The following is a 7246-nucleotide window of genomic DNA, read 5'->3' as shown; positions in this document are numbered from 1 at the left end:
TAATTCGTTGACTACGTGGCGATATTTTGGTCTGTTCACGCACCGCCCCTATGGTCACGATTAGGGTCTAGAGCGAGGAAATATTTTGTGGGTGAAACCCTTAGCAATGTAAACATATCTATATACAATCCTGAAGTATATGTTATCGATCTCTTTCTGTATATATCGTTCCTTGTAAGCTAGTATTTCGAGAATGAATGTTTGGGAAATGTTTTACTTTTCTCCAAGTCGAAAAACAGGAAGGTTTTCTTTTACTTTCTATTTCTTTCATCGCAAGAGAATAAACAAGCAAAGGAAATGCGGAGTGAGGGACAGTGGGGAGGGGTAGGCAAGTTAGGCCAAGGCACATACCACATTCACAAAATGAACAGAGTGCTCGAGAACTCTGAATTCAGGGCAGAAAATCCTCATTGTATAGGTGACGGGCGTTAACCGTTGCGCCACCGGACCGCCTCTGAGTGAGGGACAGAAAGAGGGATACAAACAAATCGAGAGAGAGAGAAACATGCAACGAGAGAGTGTGAGAAAATGTGGAAGACAGTGTGGGAAATAATTGGGTTTTTAAAAACTGATTTTAAGAGCATAACTCCAGTTAGGGTGTGAGCATCTGTCAGAATAACTACACACTATCTTAAAACTGCTGTAAACACAATCCAGTTATAAACAAAAATTACGACTGACTTCTATAAACACTTGCACCAAGAGCTATATAGATGAATACATACACATTAAACATATCATTTACATCTAGTGTGTGTGTAGTATCATAATATCTAATAATAATTATTATTTATTCAGTTTTTGGGAGGCCATCTGGTCCATATCAACATCACTTCTTCTGATTTCTTCCATGTCAACAGTGGGTGGCAGTACAAGATCAACATTTCAGTTTGAGGTTTTAATTTAATAGTAAACAATATAATGGGATTCAATATTGAGCGATTATATGTACGCTGTCATGGTGTCCTCGTTTTCATTCATTCTGTTATGTAGAGAGCAACATCAGGGGCTACTTTTTCCCTTAAGGTTCTTACACAAAAGGTGAAGCATGGAGGGAAAGTGGAATTTATGATAAAATGTTATGTCATGCTATTTGTTACATACTATATACTATTTTGTTACATACGATATGCTATATTTGTTACATACCATATATTACATTTGATATCTTTGTTATGCTGTTTGTTACATAAAATATACTATATTTGTTACGATGTTTGTTACCTATGATCGATTTATTAGTATGTTTATTAGAAACGAGAGAGTAACGTGCACAAAGTATCCAAAGCCATACTGTCTATAGGGTTCGGACAGATGCACGTACGCAAACATATACACACACGCACTAACACACACACACACCCGCGCACGCTCACGCATCTTTTCGATGAAACTCATCATTAAAACTTAAAAGCTCGTTTACTCAAGTCTCCATGGAGCACGTCGCATCACGTTTTCGTCACGTACGTACGTAACCATATACACACACGCACTGACACCCACACCCACACGCGCGCACGCTCGTTTACTCAAGTCTCGGTGGACCCGGATGTCGCATCACGTTTACAACACGATTCAGGTCATCGTAGACCATCGCTGATAATTTCCTCGTCCTTTTAGTCACTAGACTCAAGCAAAAAACAAAGAGATAACAATAGGGACGTAGAATGTGAATTATTTTCCTACCACTGTTTCTGTTGTTGCTTTTGTTATTATTAATGATGATGACTACGACTATGACAGTTATTTGTTTATGCCTAGAATTTCGTTACAGTTGGAGATTTGTTTTTGATACGAATTTTGTAGTCTCCTTTTGTAGTCGCTTATGTAGTCTTCATGTGTCTATACAGCTTGGAGGACCTTAGTGTCCCCATGATGTGTTCTGCAGTCTGCTTGTCCTAGAAGTAACGATGATGACGACGACGAAGACACGTCTGCCCTTCCACAAGCATGGCGGTCCAGAACCGCTTGTCACCAGCACCGAGAGAATCAGATGTCAGGGGTTCAGATCTTGTCTCCGGCACGCTAATATTTCTTGAGTTGCACGTGACATCTGTTTACGAGGCCGGCTGATTCACCGTTATAGAGCCGTAATTTCCGGCAAAGTATATTAAAATCCCGCAAAACAACAGAATAACAAAATCCCAAATCCAAGAACAAAAACATAACACAGACTAGGAAATCTCGTAAATGACACGAAACATTAAAATTAAAACAAGTTTAAAAAGTCACTTATATTGAGGACAAGCTTGCAAAACCAAACACAAAGAAAAAGAAAGAGGGAGGATGGGTGGAAGAGAGGAGAGTATAGAATAAAGAGCATATTCTACTGTCAATATACAGATTTTAATTTCTACAGACTAAACGGAGAAAGTTTGGTTCATTTTACCTCAACCATGAAAGACACATTTTATATGATAAATTAATAAATGAAAGAAAGAATAAAAGAGACAAAAGAAAGGAGAATTAAGGGTTTAACGAACGATCGAAAAAATGTTTAAGAAATATGAAATAAGAAAATATTTCCTACTACTTGCAAGAATGCGGACAATAAGGAAAAAGAAGGTCGCTTCCTCAGTAAACATCCTCATCCCAGCTTTCGTGCTGAGAACAAGAGCATCGCGATGCAACACACACAAACATCGAGCTGAGTAGTGTTTATTTTACTCCATGATGCTAATGATGCTCTTATACCTGGATGCCACTCGGTTCTTTCGTTGATATCCGAGTGTCAAGTATTTCTCTCCCACCCGACACCTGGGGGCTGGTGTTGCAGGTGCATGGTCCTTGAAACGCGTGATGAACACAAACAAGGGCAGGACATGCTCCCCCAGGGTATAGCGCCCTTCCTCCCATGTTTCCATGCAAACAGAAGCATCCTTGGTAGTTTTAATTACACGAGCCACGCACGTGCTGAGAAGGGGAAGTAAATTTTGGTGGCAGATTTAGGTGGCGGTGCAGTTGTATGGTTGCCAGGGTTCCAACATAAACTTTAGGTCACGTGTAGTCTGCAGCCTCTCTGCGACTTCTTGTAATCCACAGGTGCTGAGATCTCAGATTTTTCATTTCCGGTTTGTTTGTAGGAAGGTTCACCGTTTTCTAAGACCTTCGATTTTGTCTGACCCACTCCTCTTTACCCACTGTGTTTATTTCTGTGTGTTCCTGAGTATAAGCACGACCATCTGGGAGGATGGATGGATGAGAAGAGACTACAGGATGAAAAGCACATGTTAGTCAATATACAGATTTTTATTTTTACACACCAAACGGAGCGAATATGGTTTATTTTACCTCAGCCATGAATGACATATTTTATATGATATTTTCCACATATTTATCCACTAAAAATATTTGTTGACGTTTAAGGAATCCTAGCTTACTTCTGAACACTGAAAAAAGATGACATTATGTGAATTTATTTCAACCAACTAACAGACCAACAGGCTTAGAGAAAAGCATGCTTCAATTCCTCCTGCACTTTCTATAATTCTCTATCTCTCTTTCTGTGGATTTTTTATCCTTGCACACAAAGAAAAACCAACCAACCAGCCAACCAGCCAGCCAACCAAACAGCAAGCCAACCAGCCAGCCAGATAGCCAACCAACCAACCAACCAAACAACCAACCAACCAACCAACCAACCAACCAACCAACCAACCAACCAAACAAACAAACAAACAAACAAACAAACAAACAAACAAACGAACAAACAAACAAACAAACAAACGAACAAACAAACAAAAACCAAATCACTCTATGATTCGTTGCTGCAAAATGATCTTTCAAATTAGTACATAAGAGATCATTATTCTTTGAATATTTACACGATTATTCCAAACATTACAAAAATTGAAGTGCGTTTCAGAACTACCTCTAATTCAACCAATCCAATGCGCATGCAAATCATGGCCGCCTGTAATCTAGACACTTATGTATCAAGGTGTACATCAGTCCAGCCTCTCCTCTCCAGCTCGATCCGGACATGGCTTTGCCATTCTTCGACATCGTAGACTCCCCTGGCTGTTAACCTTTGCATATGTCGTTTCTCCTACTTGTCGATCTTGGCGTGCCAGTCGTGCCACGTATCGGTAATCAGTCACGTGACTTACTCTCTTGAACACCTTCTAGGGGAGACGTTTGCAGTGTTGAAACGAAGTTTCTAGAAGAAACTGCAGCTCGTCTTAGTCAACTAGTGGTGGAGGGGGACAAGAGCCAAGCGTGAGTGAGCATTTCTGTGCTGAGTTGATCTGTTCTGAGTGTTCTCGCCTGATCAATATGCAGACACTCGAAACGATGGCGGCGGAGAAACTCCATTTGGCGCAATTCCTAAACGGCTGACCAACCGCAGACGTGATCCACGGGGTTGATCAGCTACCGATCTCTTGGTAGATCGTGATGGTCCTTTGCAGATATCTTTGTGGACCATGTTACCATGCTGTTCCTCTGCGGAACTCTTTTGTGGAGGGCAGTCTGATTGCGCAACGGTTAGTGCCTGTCACCAACACTGTAGATAGGGTGTCCTGGGTTCAAATCTCGTCTCGGGTATACTATTCTTTCTTTACATATGGCACCCGTTTACACACACAAATGAGTCTTATGAATTCATTAACTATCATACTACTAACTACTAACACTAACTACTCACCCAAGGTTTTTTCCCCCTCTCTCTCTTCTCTCGATCTCACATACACAGGTACAAATTATGTTTGTGTATGATGTCAGTCAGATAGAGATCTCACTTTCAATCATGTTACTGAGCTTTAGTTTGCTTTGTATTCAGTTTTTTATTCAGTTACATTCTTTTGTGGAATATTTCAAATACTTGTTGGGGAAGAGAGGGTCTATTTATAGATAATGTTAGTGCGTCAGAGATGCTGTGTGGAGCATGTTTAACCCTCGTCAGATATGTTTGTACCAGATAACAATGCTCTTCTTAACCAGGCCAAACTGTCAAAATTCCAAAATACTTCCAACTCCCGCTGTACTGGCAATGAGCTTGTTGACAAAGTTTCTATATCTACAACATCATCCCCGAAACCTCTGGTTTTGTGTGGGTGGCCTTCTCGCATAACTTTGCCAAACTTTCGACATTTATCCAGTTAAAAAGAACCGTTAGTTAACTGCAGATATCTTTGTACAGGATGCTAGTCACCTGCACATCTGTTTGTACAAGACTCTAGATACACTGATTTTTACCCTTGTATTTAAAAAAAAAATAAACCTTGACAATATAAACGAAAACCAAGGCCCAGGAGGACTTGAAATACCAAGCAATGACGGTCAGAGGTGTTTTTCTTTTTCTTCCCCTCCTACACGAAAACTTGAGTGTCTACTTCCCCCTCTGACTAATTTTGCTTATTACTTAAACTTTCTTCCGTTCTGTTGCTGCGCATGAAAGGCCCTCCTTTAAAACATTTGTCAGGATTCGTATGCAGACTCGCGCACACAGTAATTACCCGCACGTGCTTCATCCCGGGTGCGAGAGGCTGCCGGGTAGCACGCAGGATGGGGAACGAGGATGGTGAACAAGGTTAACATATCCATGTTTAATCCATTCAAAACAAAAATTTCTTCCTCGGAATTCTTTGAAGTAGCCTGGAGTTCTTTCCCCGGCTCCCCCCTACCTCCACCGCCTGGTGTTTCACCTAAAGGTTTGAGTGCATTTGCTCTCAACGGCTACAGAGGCAGGATCACCTCGCACTCCTGCTGATGTCAAACCAGAACGAAGGAAAAATCGAAAAAGAAAGATTTTAAAAAAATCCAAATTCGACTTGTGCATGTTCTTGTAAATGATTTCAGGTCGAGGAATCAAAGGAGAAGGGCTCTCCCTCCTGAATCATTCTTTTTCTCTTTGCTCTTAAATTTTGTTGTGCAGGGTTTATAATGGTCACGTGATGGCTTTAACGACGTATGACAAAGATGCAAATAGTCAGGCAGCAAACCTTCAAAATTGCAGCTATGTAAATAGATAGAACAAGTCTTAACATGAATCATCAAACCATGATCGAGTCAAGTGTGTGACTCAGAGGCATCCATGCATAAAGTATGTGTTTGTGCGGGTACACACCCCTCCCTACTACGGTGTTCCCCACCGACTTCTCGCTCTTGTCGCGGCTAATAATAAGTCTGATTCACAAAGCACCCTATTCATATTGAGGCCTCTCGTGAATTTAACTTCCTCTTTTCACAAAAACTTGCGGGGATTTCGGAAATCTATCTTTAACTGACATTTCCCCTCTTCTAATTTTACCGGACATCACCCACTCTCTCTTAACAGTCGCGAGCTGCACCAGCTTGATGAGAAATTTCCCCAAACATGGCAAAGAAAAAGACTTCCATGACTTTCCATGGGGCACCCCTGTAGCGCGATGGTTAAAACGATATAAAAGTAAAGGAAGAAAAAGAAAAAGGGAAGAAAAAAAAAACAAAACCAGATGGAAGTACATGTTCTTTTCTCTGCATGTGAAACACGATCACAGGACTAGCTGTTGGGGGCAACAGGCTGAGTGAGAAGGAGTCTCGTATTATCAACCGCTTCACCCTTCCCATAGTGCAATTTCAAATAAAAAAGGAACACCTTCCTCCTCGTAGTCAGCAGACCTTACCCCTCCCACCTCCATCAGTAGGAAGTTCCTAAATTAAATTTAGTCCCGACAGCGCACTCTTGTTACAGGCTTCGTTTCCAGCCCACTGCGCACGGTTCGCCGAGACACGAATCACGTGGCCGGCGGAAGTCAGTTATGGTGTGGGCACTCTTGCAGAAACGAGACCATGGCGTCTGGGCTTTTCAATATCGCGGACTACACGCTCCATTTCCTGCCTGCCAGCACCAGAAAAACTCTGAGAGGAACAGGAAAAAAATGTCTGTGGAATCGGGATTCGATCACGTGTAGAACGGGTTTCAGAAAGATATATTAAGCCGCGGTGATTGGGGTTTAAACTGCTTAACCGCGGCTTAAATATTTTTGATAATTCATAAATTACAATAAATAATGAAAACATATTTTTTTCACTATCCTTTTCCTAAGTTAGTAGCATTGTAAGGTGTTAATGAGTTACAATGGCGGTAAGCTGAGACAACTATAGTCGGTCACCTAGGGCGCAGTCACGGAAGGGGACGCAAAAAATGTCCTGCTTTTAAAGATGAATAATGTTAGGGAAAATATCATTTTCGCAGACTGACATGAGCACGACACCTTTCCTCTGCTTGTAGGTTGACCTCAGGTTCACCTCAGTTCATGTATTA

At 41.3% G+C, this 7246-nt stretch overlaps 1 protein-coding gene across 1 annotated transcript in view; it reads right to left on the bottom strand.

The window, feature by feature from the left end:
- LOC112575924 overlaps positions 1 to 389 on the bottom strand; it is an 8401-nt gene extending 8012 nt beyond the window's left edge. Inside the window, exon 1 of the mRNA XM_025258067.1 lies at positions 1 to 389. This exon is cut by the window's left edge and continues 239 nt beyond it. The gene's annotated coding sequence lies outside the window, so the exon portion shown is untranslated.
- Between the last annotated feature and the right edge of the window lie 6857 nt (positions 390 to 7246).

This window comes from Pomacea canaliculata, linkage group LG11, assembly GCF_003073045.1.
Source record: "Pomacea canaliculata isolate SZHN2017 linkage group LG11, ASM307304v1, whole genome shotgun sequence".
Lineage (NCBI taxonomy): Eukaryota > Metazoa > Mollusca > Gastropoda > Architaenioglossa > Ampullariidae > Pomacea > Pomacea canaliculata.
This window is presented reverse-complemented; position numbering and strand designations above follow the sequence as displayed.